A 13,950-nucleotide genomic window follows, 5' to 3' on the forward strand; every position below is an offset into this window, starting at 1 on the left:
TATAGGACACTCTGGTGAAATCTCACCCCAGGGTGAATTAAGAAAGCTGCCTGTGTTCCTGTTTCAATACCAGCCTCATTGAATTGCTTAAAGCTTCTGTATTGGTAGGGGGAAGATGTGACCTGAAAATGGAAAGGGATAAAACTGTTCATTAAAATGTCATGAGAGAGAATTGCTATTGGAAAGCATACATCTTCAAACATCCTTGCAGTCCCTGACTAGAAATGCCTCAGACATATGATATATTGTGTTGCTGTGTGTTTATCCGTCAACATGTCCTTCCTGCCTCGCTGTGTGGTTGTGATGGCAATAGGAAGGTGAGTCTTCAAAATGAAAAAAATTCAAAGTTAAAGCTGTTAAAATTTCAGTATACAAACTATAACAAATAGAGAATGCTTTCAAATTATATATTTTTTGCACCAACTAACTAATGCTATTAATATACGTTGTTTTTTTAAAAAAAACTTAGAAGATGGCACAGAAGGTAAAACACTTGTGCAAATATTAGGACCTCCCCAATTCAGTTCCCCAGCACCCACATCAAAAGCCTGGCTTGCAGCTCTATGCATGTATTTCCAGTTCTAAATGTCTTCCTCAGACTCACCTCATTCTGGCCACTAGGTGGCGACAAATGACTTTAGAATGCGGTGTGACTGCTGAGTTGGTGGCTGCAGACTGTTTCCTGTTGTTAACACAGACCTTCCCTTTATGGTAGAATGTTCTATTGGATCTTATGCATGTCCAATAGAGGCAGGAGCCATTTCAGATTCACCCCTGGGGATTCTATTCTCTTTCCTTTTCCTTCCATTTTAGGACTGATAACTCCATGTCTGTGCAAAAGAGTTAATTAGTCTCATCAGGCATAAACTTGATACCTATGTCCACATTTAGCTCCGGAGAGAGAAGTTGTTTAATTGGCAGTCAGGGTTATTAGAAGGGTCTAGGAGAGTTGAGGGACTTTGCACTGAGGTGATTTGAGCCAAGCACAGAGGTAAGGATGTACTCCTGGGCTGTGTGCTTCTGTCAAAGAGAACATTTACTAATTTGCTGATAATTTGCAATGGGAATATCCTATGGACACGCCGAAGAACTGACGACTTGTCATTTGAACACAGCATGCACTTCATTGGCCCACAAGAGTATCAACAATTATGCTATTCCTTGGATAAAATGCCCGCTTCTAGTGCAATCTGCTGATCTTTGATGGAAGCAGCAATAAATGTTTACTAATTGGCGAAGTATGCTTTTGCCTTATAAAATGAGCAAGGACGAGTCAGGCGAAGTCTAATTCTTTTTTCTCCCTCTGACATTTTGTGTCCTAAGAAGATTACATGCATATCAAATGATCTTTGAACCCTTCTCCTGTATTGTTTGCAGGCATCTCATGTAATCCCTCTGATATTTCTACCCTCACTCTAGCTACATAAATAAAATATGTCATGAGTTAGACAATCTTTGTGCTGTAGCTCTGTGTACTTCTTACCTAGTTTACATGTTTGGCTTTATCGTCAGCTCTCCTTAGTGTTTCCTGTCTGTGTATTTATTCACATTTGAGTTTTCCTCTTGTTATCGCTAGCCCGCATACCCCCTCTTTTTCTTTCACTTATGAAAACACGGCTCTTTCAAAATTGAGCTCTAGGTCATTTCCTCCATGAAACAATGTCACAAATCTACTGCCCGGGACTTGCATCTGATTGTCCCTTGGTACCATTAGATTGGCTCCAGGAGGTGTGAATAGTACGGTTCATGTTCCAGTCCTTTATAGAACATGGTATCTTGTAATATAATCTACATACATAACCTCAAATACCCTAAGTCACTTCTAAATGATTATAGTACTTGACATGATTATGCAAATATTATGTAAATAGTTGCTATACTGCGTTTTTAGAGAAAATAACGAGAAAAAGTTTATATAGAAGGATTTTAAAAATGCTTTCCATCTGTGATTCAATCCATAGAAGTGTGTTCTAGACAAGATGAGCCAGATGCTCAGTTTAAGTCAGACTTTAGCCCACTCTTTGTTGCTCTTGGATTGATCTACATACATGCACATCTGTACACAACTATCTGGCTTATAAAGTTCCAAGGGCAAGGAGTATAACTCGAGTGACATCAGTGAAAATTATGTGTACATTTTCAAGACAAATTTGTTCATCTCTATGATCCCAGAACCTAGAATAGAGCAGAATAAGTGTTCATTGGGATAGCTGAGGAATCTACTTAAACTGATGGAATACTGAATCATTGACAGTATTAGTCAGCGACACCTGTTGTGAATAACTTCATCACTGGTGACCTTCTACCCTTTAGCTTATCTCAACCATGGCAATTTTCTCAAGTCAATACAATTCCCACTTCTACATAATTAGGATTATGATAATTAAGTGAGTATACATAAATGGCACTGAAGATTTCTGGGTATATAATAAGGAATTAATTGCTTCTTTAAAGGTTTTAAAATAGCATTTTACTTTATTATGTGAGTAGGGTGAAGGTGGCCACATGCATTTCAGTGCAGGCACATAGACATACTTGTGGGAGTGGGTTCCCTGTGTGGATCTGGATGATTGAACTTGGGCAGTCAGGCTTGGTGGCAAGCACCTTTACATGCAGGCCACATGCTTCTTGTTATGAATATTGGTATGATTATAATATTTTTTGCTACACATTGTTTCTGGACATGGTGGCACATGCCTTTAATCCCAGTATCCTAGAGGGAGAGGCAGTTGGATCTCTGTGAGTTCAAGACCAGCCTGGTCAACAGAGAGAGTTTCAGAACAGCCAGGGCTTCACAGAGAAATTCTGTCTCAAAAAAAAAGAAAGAAAGGAAGAAAGAAAAAGAACATTCAAAAGAGTATATTGTTCCTTGCTTCCTGTCAGTGAAATCTGCCTACCATCTATGTTTTAAATTCTTCATGAATTTCTTTGAAATATCAGTAAAGCTCTGGTGTTGTTCCTTTTAAATTTCAGTACAGATGGATGACTTGTGACTTTCCTTTGCTTTTCAGTTTAGTCTACCTACTTGTTCTCATAATTTTCCTCCTAGAATATATTTTTTGAGTGCTGAATTTTAATTTTTATGATTTCAAGCTGTTGTATGTTATTCATCCCTTTCTTCTGGCTACCTTTTACTTCCTTTATGATTTATTAAGGAAATCTTAAGATTTCTTAATAAAAAATGACATCATGAAGTTTGTAGGCAAAAGGAACTAGGAAAAGACCATCTTGAGTGAGGGATTCAGAAAGCTAATATGTTAGGTATTCACTTTCATGTGGATATTAACCGTTAAATAAATGATAACCAAATGACAAGCCACAGACACAGATTATATATATAGAGGAAGGAACTATGGGGTCTCCTTGGGAGGGAGAAATAGAGTGGATTTTATGAGTGGACTAGTACTGAGCAGGACACAAATCAGAGGATCGTTTGGGGAGTGGGAGGGCGTATAGGGTCGAAGGAGTGAGTGCAGGGACAGATAGGGAGAATCGATGGGCCTTTGAGAGATGGTATGGAAACCTAGTGTAGTAGAAAATCCACAAAATACATGCAGGTGATCCTACTGAGGTCTTCTAATAATGGAGTTGATGGAGTCCCAACTATCTTCTGCCATATCTTGTCACCAAACGAATCTTGCAGAACTGCTACTGGATTGCATTCAATTAAGTTGTTGGCCAAGGGGATCCCATGGCAAACTTAAAACAACCAAGGTTGCTCTCTGCACACTGACTGCAGGATCTGGTTGCTGAGGACAGCACCTACACGACTCATTGAATTCACTGAATATGGAGAAGCTACCTGAGCCTATATGGAGCCTTCATCTCTATGTTCTAGTGTCCTTGGTATGGAAAGGTACCCTGCAGGCTCCCAAAAGAGAGACACCAACCCAGTCTCAATACCTTTGATCTACAGTAGGTCCTGCCTACAAGATACGTTAGGGCAGTGGTGGCACAGAGCTGGTTGTCTAATTTGACTTAAGTCTCACTCCATGAGATGGAACCAATACCAGACACTGATTGGGTGACCAGGAACCAGAGACTGGATAGCCCAGATGTCTAGGGTAAAAACAAATAATATTGGTCTGAAAAATAACTATAGCAATAAAATGACTCCTAATGGTATTCTGCGACACTCATGGATCAGTACCTTATTCAGTCATCATCAGAGAGGTTTCCTCTTGCAGGAGAGAGAGAGAGAGAGAGAGAGAGAGAGAGAGAGAGAGAGAGAGAGAGAGAGAGATCTTGAAACACAAGGTTCTAAATAGGAGATCTTCATCAAATCCCTTTCCTTAGAGCTCAGAGAACCAAGGAAGAAGTGGAAAGAGTGTAAGAACCAGAAGTGATGAGAGATGCTAAGGCCTAGGTAACTGTGGCCTGTCTAGCCTGCCATTTTGTGCTGTTACTGATACTATAAGGAAACTTTCTCATGTGCTATTTCTATGAAACTTTCTCATGCCCACGTTGATCACATTCTGTAATGTTCTATGCTTTGGCGTTTTTGGAAACCAATCACTATAGAAATCAGTTAGAACAGCTTTGTGCAGTTAGCCACAACAGCACCTATGTATGAGCTCTGAGGTTTACTTGCATTTATAAGCTGCCCCTGGGATGAACCCCAACATAAGAAAGACACCTGCACAAATATAAGAAGCCGTTTACAGTAAAACTTCCATTTTGAGTAGGGGTCGAACAAAGATTAGGTTTAAGTTTCCAAGACCTCCCTGAGAATTGGCATTCTACTTGAAGAGACATGTACATCGTGATTGGCACGTTAAGACGTGAATGTTAGGCAACACGAGTTCCCTGTCATAGTTGAGTATCTCAACCAATGAGAACAGGATAAGCATACCACAAAGGCTTGTTCCTAAGGAAATATCTTATTCCTAAGTCCTGATTGGTGGAATAACTTGGCACGGATGCTTGTGGATTTCAGGCTTAAAAAGCTCTATAGTATTCTAGTTGGGTGTCAGAGTTCACCTCCCTAGTCTGGATTGTATTTGTGATTGATCAGTTTGGGGATGTGCCTTCAGTAATCCAGTCCTGTTTGACTGAGATCAGTGTCTGAGCAGTTTGTGCGGCGACTTCCAGACCCCAGCAAAGGACACCAGAACAAGGCCCTCTGAAGCACCTGAACAAGGCTTGTATAACTGGACAGAGACTGAAGCAGCAAGGAGAGAGCCTACACAGGTCTGCTTCAGGTCCTCTGCATATAGTGTGTATATCATGGGATCTCTGAGTATATGGACAAGTAGATTTCTCATTCTCATGCTTACTTGAGCAGTTTAACTTGTCCAGCCTCGATAGGGTGGTTTTGGTTTTATTATATTTTATTTTGTCGTGTACGGTTTTTATCTCCTGGAATCCTGTTCTTTCCCAATGAGAGACAGAGCAGAAATGTATTTGGAGGAGAGAGGAGATGGGGAAGGACTGAGAGAGATGGAGGGAGGGGAAACTATAATCAAGATGCATTGTACAAGAGAAGAATCTATTGCCAATAAATGAAAAATTAAAGAGAAGGGAGCTCGGATAATTTGAGATTTCTTTTCTCAAATGGAAGCATTTTTTGCAATTTCTCCACTAAGTTCTCCTTTCCTTTTCTCACCCTCACCCCTCTTTCTTTTCACAGAGTCTCACTGTGTAGCTCTGCTAGCCTACATGGAGCTGGCCTTGAGTTCACTGCTGGCCTCTGCCTCCAGAGAGCTTTGTTGAAGGCATGCACCACCACACCCAACAGTACAGTTTGATATTGATTTCATATTCATTTAGTACGGATATTTTCTATTCTCTCTTATTATTTCTTGTTTCCTGTGAGTCATTCTACTTAGAAGTGCAATTCATTTTGAATTGTTTGAAGAGTATTTCCAAATACCTCTCTGTTGACTTCCAGTTTAAGTGTATTGTAGAAAGAGAGTACACTTCGTACATCCTCACTTCTGAATGTACTTAGACTTAGTTTATATCTTGAGTTCATGAACCTTTGGTTTATTATTGTGAGGTTTGTGTGTTTTTATGTGGCTGGGGCCAGTGCTCCATGTCATTTCATCAAGTTAGTTGATGGTGTTGATCAAGTTTTTTCTGCCTTTCAGAACATCTGACTTCTTTTTTTTTTAATCTTTATTAACTTGAGTATTTCTTATTTACATTTCGATTGTTATTCCCCTTCCCGGTTTCCCGGCCAACATCCCCCTAGCCCCTCCCCCTCCCCTTCTTTATGGGTGTTCCCCTCCCCATCCTCCCCCCATTACCGCCCTCCCCCCAACAATCACGTTCACTGGGGGTTCAGTCTTGGCAGGACCCAGGGCTTCCCCTTCCACTGGTGCTCTTACTAGGATATTCATTGCTACCTATGAGGTCAGAGTCCAGGGTCAGTCCATGTATAGTCTTTGGGTAGTGGCTTAGTCCCTGGAAGCTCTGGTTGCTTGGCATTATGAACATCTGACTTCTTAGTCTATTAACAATTAAGAAATGTCAGGCTTCAAAACTAATGGAGACCTCTCAAAGTGTCCCCAATGTTTAGTAGACATTTTATTAAGTGACTAAAACTTTAAAGAAACACACACACACACACACACACACACACACACACACACACACACACACACAGCACTATGCCTTTCCTCCATCATGCATGACTTTAAAAAATAACTTTTTAAAGATTTATTTTACTTTCAGTTTTTATGTGAGTGGTTTGTGTTCATATGTGCATGTGCCGTGTTTGTGCCTGATGCCATGGAGGCCAGAGGATGTAGTAAGGGCCTCTGGAATTGGAGGGACAGAAGGTTGTTAACTGGCAGATGGGTTCTAGAAATCAAACAAGTCCTCTATAAGTGCAGATATGCTTTGATATGCTGAGCCATCTCTTCACACGCTCACACATGTCTTTTAAAAGATTTGAAAATTTTATTTATTTAGAACAGTGGTTCTCAACCTTCCTAATGTTGCAACTGTTTAACATAGTCCCTCATGTTGTAGTGACCCCCTAACCATATAATTATTTTGTTGATATTTCATAACTGTAATTTCCCTACTGTTATGAGTCATAATGTAAATATTGGACATGCAGGATATCTGATGTGGTTAAGAATCACTGATTTAAAGTGTGCATGTGCACTGCTTGCCTGGATGTTATGATCCATGAGGGGAGGTGAACACACAGGTTCCAGGCATTGACCTCAGGTTGTCAGCCCTGGCAGCAAAAATCTTTACCCATTGAGTCATATATACTCCCATATATACTTTTAGGCAATGTTTACGCTTTCTCTTAAAATAGTAGTTCTCAACCTTCCTAATGCTGCAAATCTTTAATACAGTTCCTCATGGTGTAATGACCTCTAACCATAAAATTATTTTCATTGTTACTTCTTAACTGTAATTTTGCTATTGTTATGAATCCTAATGTAAATATCTGATATGCAGGCTATCTGATAGGTGATCCCTGTGGACGTGTTCAACCCCATAAAGGGTTTACAATCCACAGGTTGAGAACTGCTGCTCTTAAAAGAACACATTTTACTGCCCTTCTTTGGCATCTCTAAATGTCTAGCACCACTATGGTGTGGTTTTGAGCCACTGTCAAGCCAATAAACCCAATTTGTTAAAATCAATGCAATTCCCAACAGCTGATCTGATATCAAGATACCTGATACAGTGACAGAGTGATTATGTGGTGGGTGCACGTGCAGTATGGGCCTGCTGGACAGAGGGACACCTGTCTAGGCAGGACAGAGAACAGTATGAGATTTCATGACACCACTCCAATGACACATAGTTTACTTCTGAAAAATTCAGAATATTTTTAGCTCATAGCTGTAGTTAATTGAAACTGAAGATAGCGAAATTAATAGCTATTCTATAAAGGGAGTTATCCAAGTCTCTTAATTCAGCCACTTTTGCAAATTGCAACCTTGTAATTCTTTTAGTAGGTATTCTTCTCTGGCTTCCACACCAAATAATCCAGAATACTGTCCAACACTTAAGTGCTCAATCCTTATGAGTTTACTTAGTCCCTCAAATCTAATCATCATCCTAATACTTTGGTCACTGAAGTCACACAGATGCATTACATGACTTGGGGGCACAAGTCAGCTCCTGGCAGTTACATAGACACCTAGAATTATTAAGCCTTCTTACTGAATTAATCTCTTGATTACAATGAAAGTCTCTTTTCCAGATAATTTTCCTTGTTCTCATGTACTTTGTCTGATATTAATAATGGCACTCAGAGTTTCTTGTGATAAATGATGCCATGATAACTATATTTTTTATAGTTAAAAAATTAGTTTTAATCATGTGTCTGGGTTTGTGTGTGGGTACGTGCGTGTGAAGATAAATCAGTGCCCACGGAAGGCCGGAGAGGGCGTCAGATCCCCTGCAGCTGGCCTTACAGGAAGTGTGAGCTGCCTAATGTGGGCGCTGGAAACTGAGCGTGGCTCCTATTATTATTTGCGCATGTGTGTGTGTGTGTGTGGGTGTGTAAGTGTGGAGGTCAGAGGACAGCTGGCAGGAGTCTGTTTTCTCCTTCTACCATGGGCGTCCCAGGGAATCAACTAGTCATCTGATTTGGTGACAGTCAAATTAACCTATAACCTTTATTGCTCATTATTTCATCCTTCTATCTATCTGTATCTCTAAGTATCTATGTATCTTTGTCTGTCTGTCTGTCTGTCTGCCTATCTATCTATCTATCTATCTATCTATCTATCTATCTATCTATCTATCTATCTGTCGAGTCTAAAGTCTTTATCTGTTCATAGAATCTTTAGATGTGCATTAGTGCCATTGTACATTTGTTGTTCTTTAAAACAAAACATATCCTTACTCTTCTTTGCTACTTTTTCCTGGTTCTCTTCCTTTCTTGCAGCAATGGAGAGGACTTGGACTAATTTTAATCCCACTTTATTTATAGTGATAGTTTATGTACCTCCTTATTTTCTTAACTGATTTTTCCTGGATTGGGAGTGTGTGTGTGTGTGTGTGTGTGTGTGTGTGTGTGTGTGTTTGTGTGTGTGTGTGTGTGTGTGTTTGACTTAGCATAGTCTACCTTCAAATATTATAATTCTTCCTTCCTACGCAATATATGCACTTTATAACACTCAATGTCTATTTATTGCTCTTTTGTTATGGATTTACTTGCATACGCACCATAACTATCACACTACATTATACTTATTTTGCTTTAATAGTCATGTATATTCTGAAGGTATTTTTGAAAGAGATTTTAAGAAAACTCCCATATAGTTACCATTTCTCCTACTATTCAGTTTGTTTTGAGGCTTAACTCTCCACCTGTTAATCATCTAGGTTCTGCCCAAGGAACTTCCTTTAACCTTGTTGAGGACAGTTCTGTTGACAATGAATTTTATTTATTTTCTGCTTTTTCTTCTGTTTGAAGGATTTTTTTAATGGTAAAGAGTCATTAGGTAGATATGTTATTTTCCTTGAAATACCTTCAGCTTTCCACGTGTGGATGTCATTCTCTTTCCTGCTCTAGACAGGGTGTCATGGTGCCTCGTTTTCTTGCACAGCTGTAAGCTTTGCGTTTTGCCACTAGCTTGTGGCATGTTGATTACGTAGTGCTTTGGAATGCAATATCCTTTTGAAGGTTTCAATTCAATGCCCTTCATCATTTTGTCATTTACCACTTGCTGGTGGGAAACCCGAACTATTTCTGGCCCTATATGAGCTCCAGAGATTTTTCCGACTTCTTTCTTGTGGTTCCTTCTCTTGGTCATTTCCTGTCATGGATACTCAACCCAGGACTCAGCCAGTAATGTCATGTGGATTCCATGGCAAAGCTCTGGGATTTTTCTGGTGTGTTTCTTTCCTCCGGGATGCTATGTTCTACACTCTACCTTTCTCCCTATCTTCTGCGTTCTGCTTCCCTGGGTTAGAAGATGCCTGGCTCTGTCTTCTTGCCTGAAAAATGCCTGTAGGGAATGAGCTGGTGCCTAGTGAGATTCTTCCTCCCAGACTCGTGGTTTTCCATGTTTCTTCTCGGATGTCTGCACGCCATGCTTTCCCGCGTTGGAGTGTGCTAAATCCATCCTTCTTATCCCCATGTTGGAGAAGTCTCTTGACTCTTGATATCTTGCTTCTCATGACTTAGGAAATGCCTCAGAATATGATAAAACATTATATCATAGGATAAAACAATGGCTAGTAGGTGAATACCATTGCACAGGTCAGCATGTCAGTAAGTTTCAGGTATTGATAAACAGGAATATCTCATAGACCAGCAGATTTAGGAAGACTGAGCAATATCAAGAAATTAAGTTCCGGTCTTCTAAAGTGTGTAGAACATTTTAGAATTTTATAAAATATCATTTCAGATGCAATTATGGCTGTTCAGTCAGGCCATCCTTGTTCTTTCTAGCAGGCTGTTAGCGGGAAAGGCCAAAGGAGAACTCAGCTAATTGCCTTAATGTTGGGTATAAATGAAAGACAAACTTTAGTCTTCTCATTTCATATTAGAAGATCATGTATTTAAATTTCCAACCAACACATTATTTCCTTTCAACTCATTTTTGTTTAAAAACAGCTTTCCCTACGAAATTGCTCTGATACATTCCTTTAGCTTTGACATAAATCTCAGCTATTCACTACAGAATTGAGTATCTAAATCTTTCTTTAAAAAAAATCATACTGCATTTTTATGAGCACAGTAATGCTATTCAGGTATGAAATAAACACACACACATGAATATATGTATACAGCACTATAAAGGATAATAACTTTAACATTCTTTTTTTATTAGTCTTTTACTGAATCTTGAAGTTTCAAATAGGATTACTCCTTATTTCGTGCACTTAGAGGTACTTTCTGAGTGATGATATGCAAATCCGTTGCAGTTCACTTGGTTGCTGTGGGTTTCTAATAGGGTATATGGGAATAATGGGAAGGCAGTTTAAACTATCTCCTAAAATTGTTTTAACCCACCTAACTGCTGTATCTTAAATAATAAAGTTCTGTAGAAGAAAATTCAAGATTAGCAGAACATATTTCTTATATTAGCAATAACAAAATTTAGCCATGACTCTTAATAAAATTCTCTTTGACATAAATTTTTAAATACCAATTATAACAAATCTGCATCTTTAAATCAAAGAAGCAGTTAAAGTCAAATGGCCCAATTACAGGCTTATTATAAAAAATGAATGAATAAGGGAAGCCTTTTAACTTCTCAAGATGCCATTGTTCTTTTAACGGGATGTCAGGAAGACACTCAGTCTTAGTTTGATGAGACTTCTAGTTTTTCTTCTCTTTCTATTAAATTTCTGGAGACTTTTCATATGCTAGGAAAAATTAGGAAGCTCTAAGGAAGTGAGAGATAATCAGGAAGGATTTTAAAAGAATTTATAGATGGAGAAACAGAAATGACTGAACACGCTTTTGGGTTCTAAGTCCCATTCTGTAGGCTGTACCTCTCCATGCTCATCATGGGCTGCTCCTGATGATGCATTGCAGGCTTGCACACACGTAAAGGTGAAGGACCAACTTGAGACCCATCCTATGGACAAGCACTAATCCCTAACACTATTAATGGTACTCTGTTATACTTGCAGACAGGAGCCTAGCATGGCTGTCCTCTGAGAGGCTCCACTCAGCAGCTGATTGAGACAGATGCAGACACCCACGGTCAAACAGCGGATGGAGCTTGGGGACTCTTATGGAAGAATAGAAGGAAGGATGGCAGCCCCTAAGGGGATATAGGAACTCCACAGGAAGACCAATGAAATCAACTAACCTGGATCCTTGGGACTCTCAGACAACTGAACCACAGACAAAGGAGATACAGGGGCTGGACCTAGGCCTCCCCACACTTATTATTATTATTATTATTATTATTATTATTATTATTATTATTTTAGTTATCACTTCACATGCCATTCACTGCCCCTCCCAGCATCTATAACAGATGTGCAGCTTGGTCTTCATATGAATCCCGAACAACTGGATCAGAGACTATCCCTAAAGCTGTTGCCTGTATGTTGGATATGTTCTAGTTATGCTGCCTGGTCTGGCCTCAGTGGGAGAGGAAGTACCTAGCCTCACAGAGACTTGAAGTGCTGGGAGATACCCGGGGGGGGGTCCCTATCTGCTCATTGAGAAGGGGAAGGGGGATGGGGGAAGTATTGTGAGAGGAGCTGGCTGGGACAGTGAGAGGGGACAGTGAATGGGATGTAAAGTGAATGAGTAAAATAATAATAATAATAATAATAATAATAATAATAATGAGAAAAAGAAAAAATAATGATGAAAGAAAAATAGAAAAGTAAAAGACTCTAAGGAGAAAACAAAGTGTGATTATCCTTGGTTGTTGTACTGATTTCTCTACTTTAATTGATCACCCACCAGAAAGTGCCATCAGCTATAATGATGAACTATTCCTAAGAATTTCTATTCCTAAGAATTTATAGGATAACTACACATATCTTACAAACATGATTTGCTAGTTTTAATCATATTCATAGCTTACATTTTCTAATATACTGCATTATAACTTTTCTACTGCAAACTGACATGTCAATTTTAATTCAAAAAATTGTTTCCAAGACAAGATTTTCTCTGTAGCAATGACTGTCCTGGAACTTGCACTGTGGACCATACTGTAGATCTGCCTGCCTCTGCCTCCCTAGTGCTGGGATTAAAAGCTTAATTCAAAAATTTAGTATATAGTTCCAAAATAGGTTTTAATATAAAATTACTTCTAGGGATGCTTTTACATGAACTTAGGGGAAAATAGTATCATATTTCCTAAATATATAATTTATCTTCAGTTAGGTAATCCATTGACTTAGCAGTAGAATACTTGTTTGACACACATTTTTGGCACTCTTTACAGACTACAGGAATGTAGAAGGAGTGGGAACATTTGTACAGTCATTGAAGTGAGACAAGGAAGTGGAGATGTTTCGACTTAAGAACATGCAGGAACAGGCTTTAACTGGTTTCAGTTCTTTGTTTCAAGCACACACAGTCTATTTCCACGCTGAGCCACCTTTCAGGATGGCTATATGGCAGCTAGATTAGTCCAGTACAGAGGGAAGTTCTTGTGGCTATTTAACCACTCATGGGTAAGCTGGCTACTGTACCATACTCATTTTAAAGTCATCTCAATCTTGCAATTTTAGTTTATTACCATTTTTGCTTCTGATTTTCATAATACTTTAGACCAAATTCTCCCTCAATTGTGGAAATAATTTCTACAATGTCTTTGGAGGTTGAAGAGTTGGCTGCGTGGTTAAGAGCATTTGTTGTTCTTGCAGAGAACTCGAGTACAGTTCCTAGAACCCACCTGACAGCTTAGCATCTGCCACTCAAGTTTCAGGGGCTCTAAGACCCTCTTTTGACCTCCACTGGCACCATGCATGTATGTGGTGCATATACATGTGTGCAGGCAAACACTCGTGAATAAAACCTGTAACAAAAATGTTAAAATGCCTTGGGTATATTAGGTATAAGTGGGTGCATTCTTTTTTCCTACCCTCTCTCTCTGTTTCTATCCCCTTTTCCTCTCTCTCTCTCTCTCTCTCTCTCTCTCTCTCTCTCTCTCTCTCTATGAGTATTAGCAGTATTTTCTCTTTAGTATTATCCTGAGCCTTTCCTTATTTTTTTATTTTGAGTTAGGATCCTGACATCTTAGATTTGATCCACCTTGGGCCAGTTGTTCTCTCGCCCTGGTCTGCAGTCCTGGCCCTTTCCTCAATGAGCTCCTGTTCCCCATGCCCCACTCCTCATTTCCTGAGTTCTCTATCTTCCTCTTCCTTAGTTTATTCTCTTGTGGGTAAAGATTGCCTCTTCTAGTAGCCCTATTTATTTGTTTTATTGTTATTTTAAATTTCCATTTGTATATGCGTTGCACATGGACATTTTCACACAAGTATGTCTTTTCCATACAGCATACTCCCCCATAGCTTTCTCTTCTCCCTCTTCTGCCCTCCCTATTA

This window comes from Rattus norvegicus, chromosome 3 (genome assembly GCF_036323735.1).
Source record: "Rattus norvegicus strain BN/NHsdMcwi chromosome 3, GRCr8, whole genome shotgun sequence".
NCBI classification, from domain to species: domain Eukaryota; kingdom Metazoa; phylum Chordata; class Mammalia; order Rodentia; family Muridae; genus Rattus; species Rattus norvegicus.